This window comes from Vulpes lagopus, chromosome 19 (genome assembly GCF_018345385.1).
Source record: "Vulpes lagopus strain Blue_001 chromosome 19, ASM1834538v1, whole genome shotgun sequence".
In the NCBI taxonomy this organism is placed as follows: domain Eukaryota; kingdom Metazoa; phylum Chordata; class Mammalia; order Carnivora; family Canidae; genus Vulpes; species Vulpes lagopus.
In genome coordinates this window covers 45,739,620-45,756,829 of record NC_054842.1, presented here as the reverse complement: position 1 = coordinate 45,756,829, position 17,210 = coordinate 45,739,620, and the positions used below count along the sequence as shown (strand labels likewise).

Sequence of the window (17,210 nt, the reverse complement as noted above, 5' to 3'; positions counted from 1 at the left end):
CAACGAATAGGTAACGTAGAAGAGGTAAGTAAATGGTCTTTTTCCTTCTGAGGAAGGAATCGTTATTATGCCTTCCTTTGGAAGCAGATAAACAAATCCTACCTTTGATTAGTTCACTTGTTTTTAAAACTAGATTTTGAGGTCTTATTTTGATATATTGAAGAGACGACATTCTGAACAAAAAGCACGTTGGTCTAGATTTGGATTCCATCTGGCAGAGGAAGGAAGTGCCTTTAGAGCTGTGTGGTGTCTCTAACCAACATTCTTCCATCAACTTCTTACCTGTGATATAAGCTTCCTTTTTCAAGCTCAGGCATTACAGCTCTGGTGCATGAGTTCTCTCAAAAGAATACACATCTATCCAACTTATTTTGGAGAGAAGACCATCAGAAACAGACTTCAGATTTCCCAAGCAAAAACTACATGAAGCAAACCGTTTCTTTTCCCCAATCTTCATGTTAATTTTCCTTATACGGAGTAGGGGAAAAAAGAAAAATCTACCACCAACTTGTGATTACACTCCCTTTGACTGAGGCAGATTTTCAGTGTTACTCTAATATTGGGCCAGTAAAGTGCTTGAGTTAAGATAAAAGTGAAGTACGTGAGCTTAAGAGTAGATTTAGGGGAGCACCTGGCTGACTCAGTTGGTAGAATATGCAAGTTTTGATCTTGGGGTCGTGAGTTCAAGCCCCATGATGGATGTAGAGCTTACTTAAAAAAAATAAAGATAAAAAAAAAAAAGTAAGTAAAATGTGTATATGGGTGGATTTAGGGAGTTTTAGAAACCATCCATCCGTCCATTCATTCGACAATGCATATCCTCTTTTATGTATTCCAAAAATGTTTATTGTGACACGAGTGAAAGGTTACTATATACCTGAATTCTGCTTCTTATAAAAACAATATGAATAAAATGTACTATTTTTCAAGAATGGTTGAGGGATGATCATTTTTGCCAATGCATACATACGTGCACGAGGGAGTATGTCCACATGATGCCCTCTCTCTATCTTCATTGCCAGCAGCGTTAAACCTAGATCAGTGTGTCATCCTGTCCTTGTGACAGGAAGTATGACTGGAGTGCTGAAAGATTTTTAATTATACTCGCACTCAAGTAATGATAGCCTACTTGTGGGCACACGTCTTAGAGGAGATTCATAGTCTGTGCTCTGTGCATCAGATTCCTTCATTTCCTTTGCCTTTTGCTTGAACCAGAAAAATGACTTAGAGAAATTCATGCACACTTCCCTGCCATCCCCACCCACGGTGGTGAGGCTGAGTCAGTAGGGGAAGAGTTTCAATATCTTCGGTGTCTTTGACACTCCAGGCTAAGAATGGGGGGGAGGGGGGGAGCGGGAGGAGGAGGCGGGTAGAAAACATTGGAGACTCCACCCTAGACAATCCCACACTTGATGTTTCTCATGCCTTCAAAGCTGATGAATTCCACTTTTGGAGGGTCAGGGTGAGGGGGAGGAGAAAGGGTGAGGTAGAGGAGATGGTATGTGCATGTTGGATCCTTTACAAAAATTTCCCCCAAATGGTCTTTGCATATCTTGGTCACCACTTCCCATCATTCAACTTGCCCAGATACAGTCTCTGATTGCTACAAAGCATCCCACCACCAGAATCGTGCGACCCTGGTTCAAGCACATCTCTTTTGGTGGAGAAATCGAGGAGACTTTTTAGCAGTGGTCATTTATGAGTTCATGCCAATGAGAAAGCACAGAGAGCTGTGTCTTCCGTACCTGGAGCAAAGAGGGAGTCACTGCACGGACTGATGCCTCACAAGCATCTAGTCTAGAAAAGGTCTGTGAAAACAGACTGTCTTCATTCTTCCAGCAACTGGGCTAAATCTATAGCAGCTAACCTAGCAGGGAGCACTATCTGAATGACAGTTGAACAGACAATGGAGAGAATTGTTTCCAACTTAGCTCTTTATTTGATAAAACTTTATGCATCCTTTGCATAAAGAAATGATAAATGGAGGTAGTGAGAAAATAATCATACTTGAGTGGGGTTAATGAAATGATGCTATTTTGCAGCAGGGGTGGTGGGGAAGATGGGGGAAATAATAGACTAATGGAATTTAAGGGTGTTCTAAATTCGGAAAACAAATGTTTCCCCCTTGTTGATGGGCCCTCTAGGGACAATTCTTGGAACGTGGCCCACAAAAGTTCTGTCCGACAGCAGCCCCCTCTCCTTCCCAGCAGCAGCAAGGCATCGCTGGGGCAGGAGTGTGGCGCCTTCTGCCCAGGCTCTGATTCATGCCTGCAGAATAACAATCTGCTCTCGGAGCACCAGGCACAATGAAGGCCCTCTAAGCTGCCACTCAAGCGGGGCCTGCTAACACTCTCAGCCCTTGTTTCTGGCTCTTGGCATTGTTGGGGCAGGGAGTGTGGGGAGAGCTGCACACTTCCATGCTGGGAAAGGCAGGGCCCCTGGCGGGCCCAGCCGGTCATGGGATGGTCAGACAACAGCCGTGGCCAGACGAGCTAGCAGGGCTCTTACACCTCTGGGCAAACTTGCCAAACCTTCAGGAATTTGGAGGTTATGGTTTCAGAGAGTCTGACCTCTGCAGCCTCATCCCCCAACTCCAAAACCAACACCCACCTGCCCCCAAAAACCCCCAACTCATAAAAATTCTTTTGGCATGACAGACTGCTACAAAGTTTGATGATGGCACCAATGTCTTTCTAACACTCTTTAAATGACAGGGCTGACAAATTTCCAACAGCACTGGGGCAGCTCTCAAACTATATAATCTTGACCTGGGTTGGCTAGAAAGTGATGCTAGCGAAGATGACTGATGGGGGATTAGGATAAGCAGACAGATGACACGGTGAATTTTGGAAGTAGCAGGCTTATTGCTAATCTTTACACTGTAGGCAAAGGACGTGACATGCCAAAAACATCACACCCAGAATGTATTCATTATAGGAGGGAGCAAAACATGCGTAAACTCAGAGTGTAGTTGTGTATCGGAGGTAATCCTCAAAGCTTGTCTCCAAGCAAAGACTTGTGTTGGTTCCCAGCCAATTTGAAGGATGAAACGGGCCGTGAGACTATTTTAGGATAAAAATAACTACCGCTTTTTGAGCCCATGTTCCAGGGATTTTAAATATATTAGCTAATTTAGGCCTAATGGCAGCCTTGTGAGATAGAAACCATTGCTCCCAATTTATATACAAGTGGGGATTGTGAGGCCTGCAACAGTTAGGAAAGCGCTGCCTGGCCCCGAAGCCAGTGCTCTTAGATTCACTATATTAATATGCCTCTCTGGGGCTAAGAGGAGACATGAAGCTATGGACATGAGACAAATATTTGTTTTGTTTCTGAAGAATTCCAGTTTTTCCTTCAGCCTAGCTTAGAGCTTCATCTTAGAGAAGTAATCAGCGTTGCTCTTTACAGGCAAGATGCAACAGATAATACCGAGAAAAGCAAAGGGAGCATTTCCATTTCTGCTGAATGTGCCAAAACTGAACCAATAAAGTCTAGCCTTTGTGACAGTTCTTTGTCTCTTCCGAGGCTAAAAATGTCTGGACACACTGAGTCAGTTGGAGTGTCAGCACTCTCTTGATCTGGCACACAACTTAACATGAGTCACTAAAAGGATTCGAAACTCAGGGTCAGGAAAACACTGCTGTTAAGTTGGTACAGCCAAAAATATTCGGGCGTCAACCTTGTGCTCCTGGATGTACCTTATTCATTCATCTGCTTGTTTATTCATTCAATAAGTGTCTCTTCTACTCGCATAAATATAAAACACAGGGTAAAAAAGTTTGATAAATACAAAGCAAGTTTCACATCCCTGTCTTCCAGATTTTCTGTTTAAGGACCACCCCTCACATCAGTTTTCTGGTAGATCCTTCTAGAGGTGTTCAAGGCATAAATGTACCTTTCACTTGCCTCTCATACCTGTTATTGAATCCTTGCTATAGCTGGATATTGGTTCATATAAAGTGATGGCCAAGACTTGGTCCTAGCCCCTATGGTTGTGTAGGTACCTAAACCAATGGCCACCATACGACTGAGGAGTGCTGAGGTTTATGGGAATGGTAGTTGCCTGCGTAGATTAGGACTGAAATGCCAACGTGTCTGATCAGCTGTCATAATTAATTGTTGTTACCAGTGTTTGCGAATTAGTTTAAGAGATTTTATTTATTTATTCATGAGACACACACAGAGAGAGAAGCAGAGACACAGGCAGAGGGAGAAGCAGGCTCCCTACAGGGAGCCTGATGTAGGACTTGATCCCAGGACCCCAGGATCATGACCTGAGCCAAAGGCAGACTCTCAAACACTGAGCCATCCAGGTGCCCCTGCAAATTTTATTTTATTTTAAAATTTATTTTATTTTAAAATTTATTTTATTTAAAAAAATAGAGTTTATTCCTGTGATATGGCTTATTCCTGTGATATGGCTTATTTCTGTGCCATCAAATTAATGCACTAATTTGCTTTTGAGAGTGAGAGGGAAAGACAAGGAGATCAAACTGGTTCACTGAGAATTGTGCATGACCCTGGGTATGGAAATGTCCAGGGTATGTCCTCTTGCAAAGGTGATCTGATGCACATGCTGGGAGGTTGAAAATTTCAGCCATCCCGTGGTCAAGGGGGGGGCCATAATATCCTCATCTTCTGGGAGACCCCCTAGAAAGCTTTCCCCAAATATTATATGCCTCTCATTCAGTTGGGCTCTCCGTCTCCTAGTTGCCTGGTTTCAAAATATTCATACTTGTAATAGCAGGGAAGTCAGGAAGTGGCGAAGCCGCCCATCTGGATTGAATACAGTTTGGGACAGTAGTTTGTGCACAGTGAGACAGATAACATTTTGCAGATTTAAGAGACAGCTGAATCTGATGCATGTGGATGCAAGCTACTGGTGGAAGGCTCGGAGCAAACCCTTTCAGTGCAGCCTGGATTTATGGGAACTACTCAGGCGCTGGTAGGCTTTGAGGGAGGACATACAGTGGTTATTTTGTTCACAAAGAGTTTACTTCAGTTGACCTGGATTCTTACCCCATATTGAGTTTGACTTCCAGTATGAATGTAAACCAGCTCCAGACTCAGACACAACCTCTGCTCAACGTCTGATGGGGAGTTAAAGAGAGAAAATAAAAAAATGGCATAAATAAGTTTCACATGATTTCCAATCCAAGCTAGGAGTTGGCTCTGTTTCACTCAATCAACCAGGGGCAGAGAAAATTTTGCGAAATCAGGGGCCCTTTCAGAAAGCCTGGTCTATATCCTGTTTTCAAAAGAAAACCCAGAACCTGTCAGATGTGCCCTATTTCTGTTTCTGTGGCAGCTCGCCTCATAGCTGTTCTAGGATAGAACGTGGCCCGAGTACATTCGTTCTCTTGTTTTTCCAAAGGTGCTCCTCTGAGGGGCAAGACATTTTGCTGGTTATTTGAACACGGGAGGCAGAAATGCATCTTTGAATGAATCACAGCTGAACTGTTGAGGATAGGACCATAAAATACAGTCCTTTGCAAAGGATTTCTTTCCCTGGGAGCTCAGGTGGGAGCCAGCTTGACAGCAGGGTCTCTGTGCTCACTTAGGTTCTCATTTCATGTCAGGAAAATAGAAATATAATAATTTTTGCCTCTTATTAAAAAACAAAACAAAACCATCATTCAAATTTGTATAGTTAAAAAACAAATCTTAAAGTCTCTTTTACAAGTGTACTGCAAATGCTAGGATACAGGGCATGGAGTTGGAGAGGGTTTTTCTCCCCCTGCCCCCCTCCCTCCCTCCATTCCTTCCTTCCTTCCTTCAACATGAAGCAAATCTGAGTGAAATCTTGCCTTCTTGCTCGGTTGGGTTTTTTTTCCCCTAGCTGAGCTAAAGCACAAAAAGAATGTATTTTCCAAGTACCTTATGGGAGCCTGACAATTTACTTCTTCCTCTTGCTTTGAAAATGACCCCCAAAGAGATAAAATTGTTTGCATTAATTCTTACAGAAAAGCAGCCAAGGTTTTATTAAAAACATTGCCCTTCATATTCTTGCATATTTTCTTTCTCTCTCTAATATGGGAAGATATCAAATGTAAAAGAAACACAAACATAAGACACTGCTCCTTTCATCTTTGCTCAGTTTCCAATATCTTCCAACATATTACCTTATTCTTCTTATTAAACTTTAAAAAGGACCAAGTGGAATGCTGCATTTGAATTTTGAAGGGTGAGGACCTGGGATAGGCTCTCTGCATTGTGTCCATTCATTAGATTCTCCTAAGATCTTCCCACCCTGTACTGGGACTGGCAAAACATGATTATACCTTGGGAAACACATTCAGACTAACTGAGTTCCCATGAAACTCAATTCTGGAAGTTCATTTTCTTTGATGTGACTGGGTTCTTTAATTTTTAAGGAAAAAAGATGAAAAGTATCATTGCTACCTGGTGGAGCAAATAAACTTTAAAACAAGTTCAGGATTTCCCTTAAACACATCTGATGTATAATTGAGTATCGCTTAGAACAGCAATACTCTGAAATACATATAAGAAATAATTCAATGATGAACTATGGTAATGGAAAATAATATAGTGAAAAATATGTGATGACCTCAATTTTTCTTTTTTTTTAAATTCCCAGCCTAATTTTGTTCACTAAAACCTGGCCCTGTCAAAGCTACCTCTAAAAGCCATAGTTATGAAGTAGACTCTGTAACAAAATGGGTGTAAAATCTTGTGATCACAGGAGCACCTGGGTGGCTCAGTAGGTTAAGCATCTGCCTTCGGCTCAGGTCGTGATCCCAGCGGTCCTGGGATCGAGCCCTGCATTGGGCTCCCTGTTCTGCAGGAGAGTCTGCTTCTCTTTTTCTCTCAGCCTTTCCTCTCCACTCATGCATTCTCTTTCTCTCAAGTAAATAAAATCTTAAAAAATAAGATCTTGTGGTAATAGATCAAGCGGAAAAAAAAAATCAAAATTTTATGTTTTTTTAAAGAAGACTAAAAAAAAAAAAAAAAAAAGACTAAAAAAAAGACTATCCTGGAATTATTTCTTGTATTCTTCTTTCTTTTCCTTTTTTTTTTTTTTTTGTAATTTGGGACAATTACTTTTCCAACAACAACAAAAAGACCAGCCATAGCCCTTATCTTTTTCGTAGATCTGATTTATCCTGGACCACCCTGTACTTGGAGATGTAGTCCCCTGGGATTTTTTTTTTTTTTAAGTACTTTAAACTTTGAATAGCTTATCAAAAGCTGTAATGGCAGCTGATAAAATCTCAGCCCTAAAAGAAAAAAAATTTTGGAGGGGTACATTATGTACGTGCTGGAATAAACAGTTTGAAACCAAGTGGATAATGAGGTTACTGATTCAGTGATGAGCACACCTGAGTTTTGATAAGCATGACCCAACTGCATGTGGTGAAATCCTCGATCCACAGTGAGTGTCTCATCTTTATGGAACTCACCAGAAGGAGCCTTTAGTCCCTATCAAGCAGGGTGCAATAAATCAGGAGAAAGCAGCAGATCCTGTCAGACCTGCCTGCATTCCTCTCCCCTCAGTGATTCCTTAGTTCCAGAGGGTTCATCCTTTGGGAATATTCCAACACCCTTTTGGAAGCTATGCCAAAATCCAGGGATTTGACAGCTTGATAAAACCTTATTTTATCCTGAGCTGGAGAACAACCTGACTCTGGGAAGGCCTAAATTATCAAAGGCAGTATACCGTGTAGCAGCTGTAAGTTAACCGGCAGATCTGGTGGGGATGAGAGTGCCTTTGAACTTGCTGGGAAGTTTAACAGCAACAGCGCGGGTTCCTGGGAGAAAATCTGTTATAAAAGAAGACAAAGAACTACTAAGTAGCTTTCCAGCTGGACAGAAAGGCAAGAGATAGAATCCATCCTCTCCAGAATCCGTGTTCCATTCTTACACCCGGGGAGAGAGTAAATGCAGAGAAATCTATGGGATGGTGTTGAAAACAGATGCCACAAACAAGAACTGGGGCAGATTCATTTTCCTTTAGTATTAAGGGCTAGAATTTAAAATATCAGAAGAGGGGATTAATTGGATGTGGTAAAATGACAAGTCAGGAGCCGTTGGTGATCTGGTGATTTACTGATGCCAAGGCTGAGTTCAGCTCTCTTCCTGGGGACTCTCTTTGAAGTCAGGGGAAGTTGGGCACTTAGAGGACAAAGGAAAAACTGGGAAATAGGATGAGAATGGCCTTTGTAGTTGTTTCATTTCCCTCACACATTTATTGCTTTTTCCCTTCCTTCTTCATGCAGCAAATATTTCATGACCTCCTCTCTGTGCCTAGCATTCTACTGGGCATTTGGGATTTGAAATGAGTGCAAGAGAATTCCTGGTCTTGAAGAGTCCACGGGTAATGGCAAATACTGACCAACTCCCATCCCCTTTCTGATGAGGAGTAGCTCTGAGGAAGCGATGCACTGCCCCATGTTTCTATAGTTCTAGGTCTCAAATTTCAAGACATTTCTCATTTCACGTAATTTTAATCTTATTATCAAAGGCAATTCATTAAATGTATTAAAGTGAGTTTAATTTTGATGATATTTACAAGGTTTTTTCATCTAAATAAATTAGTTCGTTTGAAAAGAAAATCCCAAGTCAGACAGAACTTCCATTCTGCTTGTTGTTTTTTAACAATATAGCTTCCGTGTTGGTTTCATGACCTGCCTTTTGCATATATTGGAACCTGTGGAGAGTATTACAGAATTGAGGGGGGACGTGTATTTTTTTTTAATCAGTTAGACATCTAGCCAGTCTGAAAACAATCACTAAAGAGCGTTTGTTTTGTTTTGCCTATAGAAATATTGACAACCATGCAATCAAAATGCTAAGATTTGTAAACAAACCCTGCCCCCTCCCCAAACTCTACTTTGTCCTGCTCGATCTTCTCGGAAGAGAGTGAGGAAAAAATTTCTGTAATGTTCCAAGAAGTGAAGCCAATTGACATTTTAAAAAGTCACTTATACTCATGACCAGTAACATAGTAAGTTTTCAGAGAAGCTGTTCCTGATCATCACAATACAAAATAGGGTTCAAATACCTATTTCCTTCAAAGGCTTAGGTTATTTTGACTAACAATCTCAATATATCTCAATGTATGACAAAATTTTAGTTTCCCAACGATGCCATGGGGATAGGTCATTGAGGGCCCCTCATGATCCCTGCCTCGTGCCCTGGGTAGCTGCCTCCTACAGTCCACTGCATCAGGATTGGCCCGTGTGACCAAAGAATATGACAAAAGTGATGGTATGTCCTTTCCTGGGCTAAATCATAGAAGACATTCTGGCTTCTGCCTCTCAATCTCTCTCTTTGTGTCTTTGATCATTCCCTCCAGGAGACATCAGCTGTTGTGTTGTGAGGACAGTCAGGCAGCCCTGTGAATCATCGTGTGGTAAGGTAGTGAGGCTCCCTGCCAACAGCCATATGAACGAGCCATCTTGAGGCAGATCCTCCAGTGCCACAGAAGCCTTCAGATGACTGCAGCCTCTGCCAGACAGCTTGACTGCAACCTCGACAGACACTCTGAGCCAGAACCAGTCAGCTAAGTCATGACCAGATTCCTAAGCCACGGGAACTGTGTGAAATAATAAAGGTTTGTTGGGTTAGGCTGCTAAGTTTTGGAGTAATTTGTTATGCAGCAGTAGATAATGAATACAAGGGTGCTTCCAAACCTGAGATTCATTGATTTTCTGATTCTCATATCACACTCATAATGTCTACCATGTGAAATACTCTTACTGGGAGTCTTGGGACGCTTTAAGTCTCCTTGGTTGCCTGCATAGCTCATGCATTAATTTATACATATATCATATATGCATATATATATGTAGTTAATGCATTTTTTCTAAACACTACTTATTTATCTATTTTTTTAAAGATTTTATTTATTCATGAGAGACACAGAGAGAGAGGCAGAGACACAGGCAGAGGGAGAAGCAGCCTCCATGCAGGGAGCCTGATGTGGGACTCGATCCTGGGACTCCAGGATCATGCTCTGGGCCAAAGGCAGGCACCAAACCGCTGAGCCACCCAGGCGCCCCTATTTATCTATTTTTAGAGAGAGGAAGGGAGAGCAGGTACCTGTGAGCAGTGGGAGTGGGGGGAGGAGTGAGAGGAAGGGTAGAGGGACAAGGAGAGAGAGAATCTTAAACAGGCTCCATCCATGCCCAGTGTGGAGCTGGATGGGGGGCTCTCTCCCACGACCCCAAGATCATGACCAGAGCTGAAATCAAGAGTCGGACGCTTAACCAACTGAGCCACCCAGGCACCCCTCTGAATGCTTTTTAAAGTTTATTTTTTCATTTTAAAGACAATACATGCTTGTTAAAGAAAATGTAGTGGGTAAGTTAAAATAAATTACCCACGGTTTTAACACCCAAAGAGAACTATTGTTAGGATTTGCATGTTCTTCTCTCGATTTTTTTGTTTTGTTTTGTTTAAAAAGAAGTTGTGGCCATACACTATATGCCATGCTTTCAACAAGCCAAATTCATTTTCTTTAATAACAAAACCCAATAATGTGCCTTGCTCATTCTTGTCATTCAGCTCCCTGCTCCGAGTGACAGGTTCCCAGGGAAATCAGATGCGACCGTTCCCTGAGTGTGCAGAAGACCCGTGAGAGTGTCATGGGTTTGGAGCCAGAGCCTGGCAGGGAGTGATCAGTGCCTGGGGGTGCCAGACACATGGAAGATGATTTATACCAACAACCAGTCATCTCTGCACACATTCTTTTTATTTTCAGTACTAACATGTGTGTGAAGGGCCCCTCCCTGCCCAACAACTCATATTTATATCCACAAACTTCTTAAGAAAATCTACACTCCTTTATTCTCTATTCCTCTTCAAATAGGGCTGTGTAGAGATGTGAATTTACTAAGATGCTGATGAAGCATAAACAGCAGGGCCCTTTCCAAGACCCTGGGAGGGGTGCTAGCAATGTGTTCATATGGTCATGTATTTATACAAAATTTGCAAAAGCAAGCAACTTTAATTACAATTGCTTAAGATTGCCATCTCTTCCCACTCTGCTCCTGCCCTGCAACATACCTTCCTTTATGCAGGGTGGCATCGCGTGGTCATGACCATTTTATTCTTATAAGTTTTGTATCTTTTTTTTTTGGCCAGGACCCCAAAATTGTATGATTCAGGACCTAAGATGTTGGATATACGTCTTGGCCTCTGAACTGCAAAAAATGTACATGTAAACTTTTGCAATTGCTTTATACTGTAAACAGAATTTCTTTATTATTTGTTAGTCTTAAGTGTGAAGTCATTGGGAATTTTGGAGCTGCGGTAGTCACAGAGTTAGAAGGCTCAATCTATTCTACGTGGTTGTATGTAATTCTTGAAACTGTTTCATCAGAATCCATAGATCCTCAAGAGATGCTCATCTTTGCTGACTCCATTCTTCTATTCTATTTCTTTGTTGACTCTGATTCCTTGACCAAATGGATATTTTTTGGAAACAATGGCTGCCTCATCAGTTTTTCACTGTGACCCTTTTAAATTAAGGGAAAAAAAAAAAAGAGTGCCTGGGTAGCTCAGGCAGTTAAGCGTCTACCTTCGGCTCAGGTCGTGATCCCAGGGTCCTGGGATCCAGCTCCAAATTGGGCTCCCTGCTTCTCCCTCTCCCTCTGCCCTCTTCCCTGCTCATGCTCTCTCTCTCAAATAAATAAATAAATAAAATCTTAAAAAAAAATAAATTTATCCGACTCCACGCAACACCTTTGAACAAAAAAAAGGAATGCAAAATGAATAGTACCAACCGGGTGGCTGATGGACTTTATAAAAGACTGTGCAAAGAAAAACCCAACAGAGAAAAAAAGTGACAAACCAAAAAGCAGACTCTTAAATACAGAGAACAAACTGGTGGTTGTCAGAGGGCAGGGGGTGGGGGATGTGAGGGGAATAGGTGAAGGGAAGTCAGAGAACCTTACCATGATGAGCACTGAGTAATGTAGAGAATTGTTGAAAAAGAAAAAGAAAAAACAGAAAAAAAAAGAGAGACTGGGTCACCCCGAATATTTATTCATGTCACCTGCTGATTAGAAGATTATTTATCCTTTAATAAACTTTTGAACAATGTAAACATCAAATCAATGCCTACCGTGGCAGCCATGGAGATGCATACAGATGTGCCTTTAGGAGAAGCTGCTGCGGGTGCCTGAGGAATGGCAAGCCCAGCTGCCACATCTTTGGAGCCTATGGCACTCACCTGAGCCCACCCTTCTAGGCTGCTGCCAGCCATTGACCGGACACCGCTGAGGTGCCAGGGTACCCACGCTGGTCCACCCTGCCTAATGAAGGATCCTCCTCTGGGACAACCTCTGTGCACACCCTCCCCACCAGCCCGGCTTTGCTTTCTCAGAACTGTGTGGGGTTCTGGGGCCCTTCCTACCCAAGGTTTCCTTCACCCTCTCCCTTCACAGGCAGCAGGCCAGATCACAGCCTGACCCTCTCCCTGTCTATTCCCTTTTAGCAGTTACCATATCTCTAGGAGAATATATTTGTGACATATTGTTTACTATTTATATATTTTGTTATTTATTGTTTGTTATATATTTTACATACCTGTTATGTGTTAGGTATATTATATGTGTAAATATATCTTTATAATTCCTGCAACCATTGACAGTACCCCTTGACTCTTCACCTTGTGAGGTGAACCCATGAATGCCCTTTTCTTTCATCTCATTTCCTTCTAAGCACAATCAAATGCTTCATTTCAATTTATGGTGTCAAGAAAGAAAATGTGAATCTTGTTTTGCCACCAGACCTAAGTCTTCCTTTTGTCTGGCCTGTGGGTTGATTCCAAAAGCTGCAAATTGGTCAACAGCATTTACAACATTTTTTCTACGTTAAGATTGTTCACAGGTCAGCCGCATAGTACACTACAATTACACATCTTTTATACATCGTCTTGTGTGTTTCTTGGAATTTCTAATTGTCTCTTTTTCCTCACTCATTTCCTGCATTGCTGCATTTTTTTACAACTTCATTTTCCAGCTTCTTCAAGATAGTATCAAATCTCGGAATTCTTTCTGGTCATATACATTTCCTTTCTAGACACCTACTTTCTGGAGCTCTTGCTCCACCAGCTCCAAACTGGACCTCTGTGCTCTACATTTGGTGAAAAGTTGCTACCCTAAGTCTTACTTCCATTTTCTCCTGATTGGCTTGTTTCTTGAATTCCATATTTCTTTAAGTTTTTTTTTCTCTTATTTTGCTTGAATACATTCTCCCTCTCTCTCTCTCTCTCTCTCTCTCTTTTTTAAAGATTTTATTTAATCACTCATGAGAGACACAGAGAGAAGCAGAGACAGAGGGAGAAACAATCTTTTCACGGGGAACCAGATGTGGGACTCAATCCCGGAACTTCAGGATCACACCCTGAGCCACCCAGGCATCCCTGCTTGAATACATTCTCGAATCATTTCTATAGAAAGGGGATATGGTAGGTAAACTTACTGAGTCCTCCCATGACTTAGAATGTTTTTATTCTACTCTCAAATTTAATTAATAATTTGATTTAATATTGAATTTTTCACTTAAAATCATTTTCTCTCAGAACTTTGAAGGCACATCTCCACTGTCTTATAGCATTTGGTGTTGCTAAAGAGAAGTTTGATGCCAATTTGATTTTTTTAAAAAGAAAACAATTTGGTTTTTTTCCTCTGAAAATTTTTGGATTTAAAAAATCTTTGTTATTCTTTTAAGGATTTCACTAAATGTGTAGATAGCTTTGGTTAGTATAGACATTTTAACAATACTTGTTCTTCCAATTCTTGAGCATGGAATTTCTTGGTGGGGATGCAAACTGGTGCAGTCACTCTAGAAAGCAGCATGGAGGTTCCTCAAAAAGTTAAAAATAGAGCTACCCTACAATCCAGCAATTGCACTACTAAATATCACCCAAAAGATACAAAAATACTAATTCAAAGGGATACATGAACCCCAGTGTATATTATGGCAGCATTACCTACAATAGCTAAAATATGGAAACAGCCCAAGTGTCCGTCCATTGATGGATAATGAAGAGGTGGTATACACACACACACAGACACACACACACTGAAATATTACTCAGCCATAAAAAGAATGAAATCTTGCCATTTGCAACAATGTGGGTAAAGCTAGAGCAAATTATGCTAAGCAAAATAAGTCAGAGAAAGACAAATACTAAATAATTTCACTCATATGTGGAATTTAAGAAATAAAACCAATGGGTAGAGGAGGAAAAAAGAGGGGGTGAGAGAGGGGGCAAACCAAGAAATAGACTCTTAACTACAGAGAACAAATTGATGGTTATTAGAGGGGAGTTGGATGAGGGGATGGGTGAAATAGGTGATGAGGATTAGAGTGCACTTGTGATGAGCACTAGGCGTTGTATAGAAGTGTTGAGTCACTAGATTTTACATCTGAAGCTAATATTACATTATATGTTAACTAACTGGAATTTAAATAAAAGCCTTAAAAAATATTTGACATTCTAAAATTTCACCATTCTGTGACTGTGGTTCATTTTTAATTCATTGTGTCCGGCATTACAGCATTTGTTTCTTCTCTCTCTCTCTTCAGTCTAGAGACTCATGTCTTTCAGCCAAAAAATTCTCTTTATCATTTTTTGTTTATATTTTCCTATCATTTTGTCTGTTCCCACTGGAGATTCTAGTCATTGGACATTAGCCTCTTGGATTTACAGCTTACAATTTAGCCTTTCTTTTATATTTTCAATCTACCTGAATTTTTTTTCTTAGCGAATTCTTTGACTTTATCCTTCCATCTGTTTATCAAATTTCTGCTTAAATTATCATATTTTTAAGTTCGAAGAACTTTTTAAATTTTTGAACCATGCTCTTAAATATAACCTTTAAATCATATTTAGCTCTTAAATTATAACCTTAATTATTTTTAAAATTCTCTCTAAGGATACTACTTATAGTTTATAAATCATATTTAGCTCTTAAATTATAACCTTAATTATTTTAAAAATTCTAAGGATACTACTTATAGTTAAGATATAATTTCCTAGTAAATGTTCTTAAAATGTGCAAGTTTGTGTATATTTTACATGGTCACTGAGTCTGGACATGTCCATGGACTTAGAAAATGTCATTTGTAAAATCTACCAAAAGATGTTATGTTTTTCTCCTGGTAGATGTAAATTTCTTCAGCATGAGCTGAGTTTTCAAAATATGGAGTCCACATGTTCAGTGTATGTACTTTCTAACTGAACTAGACCAGCTGCTGCACTGAGTTAGCCATAGTAAAAGTTACTTTTCTCCTTTCAAAAATTTGGGAGGTCCTTTCCTTTTTACTGTATATTTATATTTGGCCTGTCAGTTGATAATCTGAGGCCAAGTGGTCAATACTGGAATAATGTTAGACTGGAGACAAATGGGGAGACTTAGCAACCAGGAAAGAAATCTTGCAAGAGTTTGGAAACTGATTGATATGGTCCCTTAGAGTGTTTCTGGACATGAAGGGTAATGGAGGAGGTCATTAACCTGGTAGTTGGACCTCTCAGCATCTGCCTTTCTTTTAGATAGAATAGTTGGGTGATCTGACTACATGGTAATTCAGAGATTTAAAAAACATATGTAAGTTGACAAACTATGCATCAAAATGTTAGCCATGCTTAATTCTGGGTTTCAGCTTCTGGGGTATTATCTTTCCTTGTTAAAAAAATATATCTGGGTTGCCTTTTTGGTTCAGTCAGAAAAGCATGCAACTCTTGATCTCAGGGTCATGAATTCAAGCCCCATGGTAGGTGTAGAGGTGACTTAAATAAATAAAACTTAAAAAAAATAAAAAATACATATCTGTAGTAATCAAAGCCTCTTCCAGACATGTGTCTGCCCTTGTTTCATTGACTTCCCTCACAACATGGCCCCCAAATGCCAGTCTTTGCTCCTGCTCAAAAGAAGAAACTGAGACTGCCTCCTGACCCCAAGCTGGAGGCAATGATCTCTCAGCACTTTCCAAAGGGAGAAAGCAAGAAGCAATTAAGCAATTAAATATATAGATAAAGTACAAAATGAAATAGATCGACTTAACAAGCCAGTGAAGAGATTTTGAACGTAGAACAGAAATATAATACATGCCACCTACCATTTTTTCAGAAGAGGTCAGAATTGATTGCCAAAATCCCAAATTTGGGGTAAGAGCATTTGTCAACCATCCACAAGTGTCTGCTGCTTGGGGTGGAGGATGAAGACATGCTGCATTATTTGACAAGAGTTGCAGTGATAGAATTTGAAGATATTGAATCAGGTTACAGACCAGATTTTTATTTTGATGAAAATCTTTACTTTGAAAATAAAGATCTGTCCAAAGATTTCCTCTCATTGAGAGTGGTGACCCATCTTCAAAGTCCACTGAAATCAAATGGAATTCTGAAAAAGACTTGACAAAATGTTCAAGTCAAACACAGAATAAAGCCGGCAGGAAGATACAGCTTGAAGAACCAAAGAGCTGCTTCCCCTGGTTTACTGACCACTCTGATGCAGGTGCAGGTGAGTTAGGAGAGGTCATCAAAGATGATATTTGGCCAAATCCATTATAATACTACTTAGTTCCCGATATGGATGATGAAGGGGAAGGAGAAGATGATGATGATGAAGAAGAAGGATTGGAAGATATTGATGAAGAAGGAGATGAAGATGATGAGGAGAGGGAGGAAGGAGAGGATGAAAGAGAAGCTGACTAATGGAACACTGATGGATTCTGACCTTTCTTTTTTTAATTTTCTCTGGGAGCAAGTTGCAGTCTTTTATTCCCCCTTGTGTTCATTTGCCATTTTTTTGAAGGCTCTTTTCTTTCCCTTTATACTATGGTTCTCAACATATTTGGGGAGGAGGAATTACCCTGAGCAAAATAAAGTGGAAAAGAATCTCTGCCCATTTCTGTTCCAATTAGCAATAATCACGCCTCGGATAAACCTCATTGGCTATGATACTGCCACTGTGCAAAGCTCCATTTCTGTTCCAAATTCATCTTTATCCCTTCCTGTGTCAACAAAAACTTTATGGGATCAAGACCACTGTGTTCTGTGAGAAAAAAAAAAATCTGCTCCCTTAGCTCTGCTGGAAGCTGGAGGGTGCTAGGCCCCTGTGTAGTAGTGCACAGACTTGTAGCCTTTTCCCTCCTCTCTCTGTATATTGGGCTCAGAGATTATGCTGTGTCTCTATGTGAATATGGACGGTTAGCATTTACCATTGACCAATATG

At 40.6% G+C, this 17,210-nt stretch overlaps 2 pseudogenes; one reads left to right on the top strand and one right to left on the bottom strand.

Annotated features, from left to right (window-relative positions):
• Positions 1-15,867: 15,867 nt before the first annotated feature.
• LOC121478511 lies at positions 15,868-16,690 on the top strand (annotated as a pseudogene).
• Positions 16,691-16,787: 97 nt separating this feature from the next.
• LOC121479166 lies at positions 16,788-16,956 on the bottom strand (annotated as a pseudogene).
• Positions 16,957-17,210: the final 254 nt, after the last annotated feature.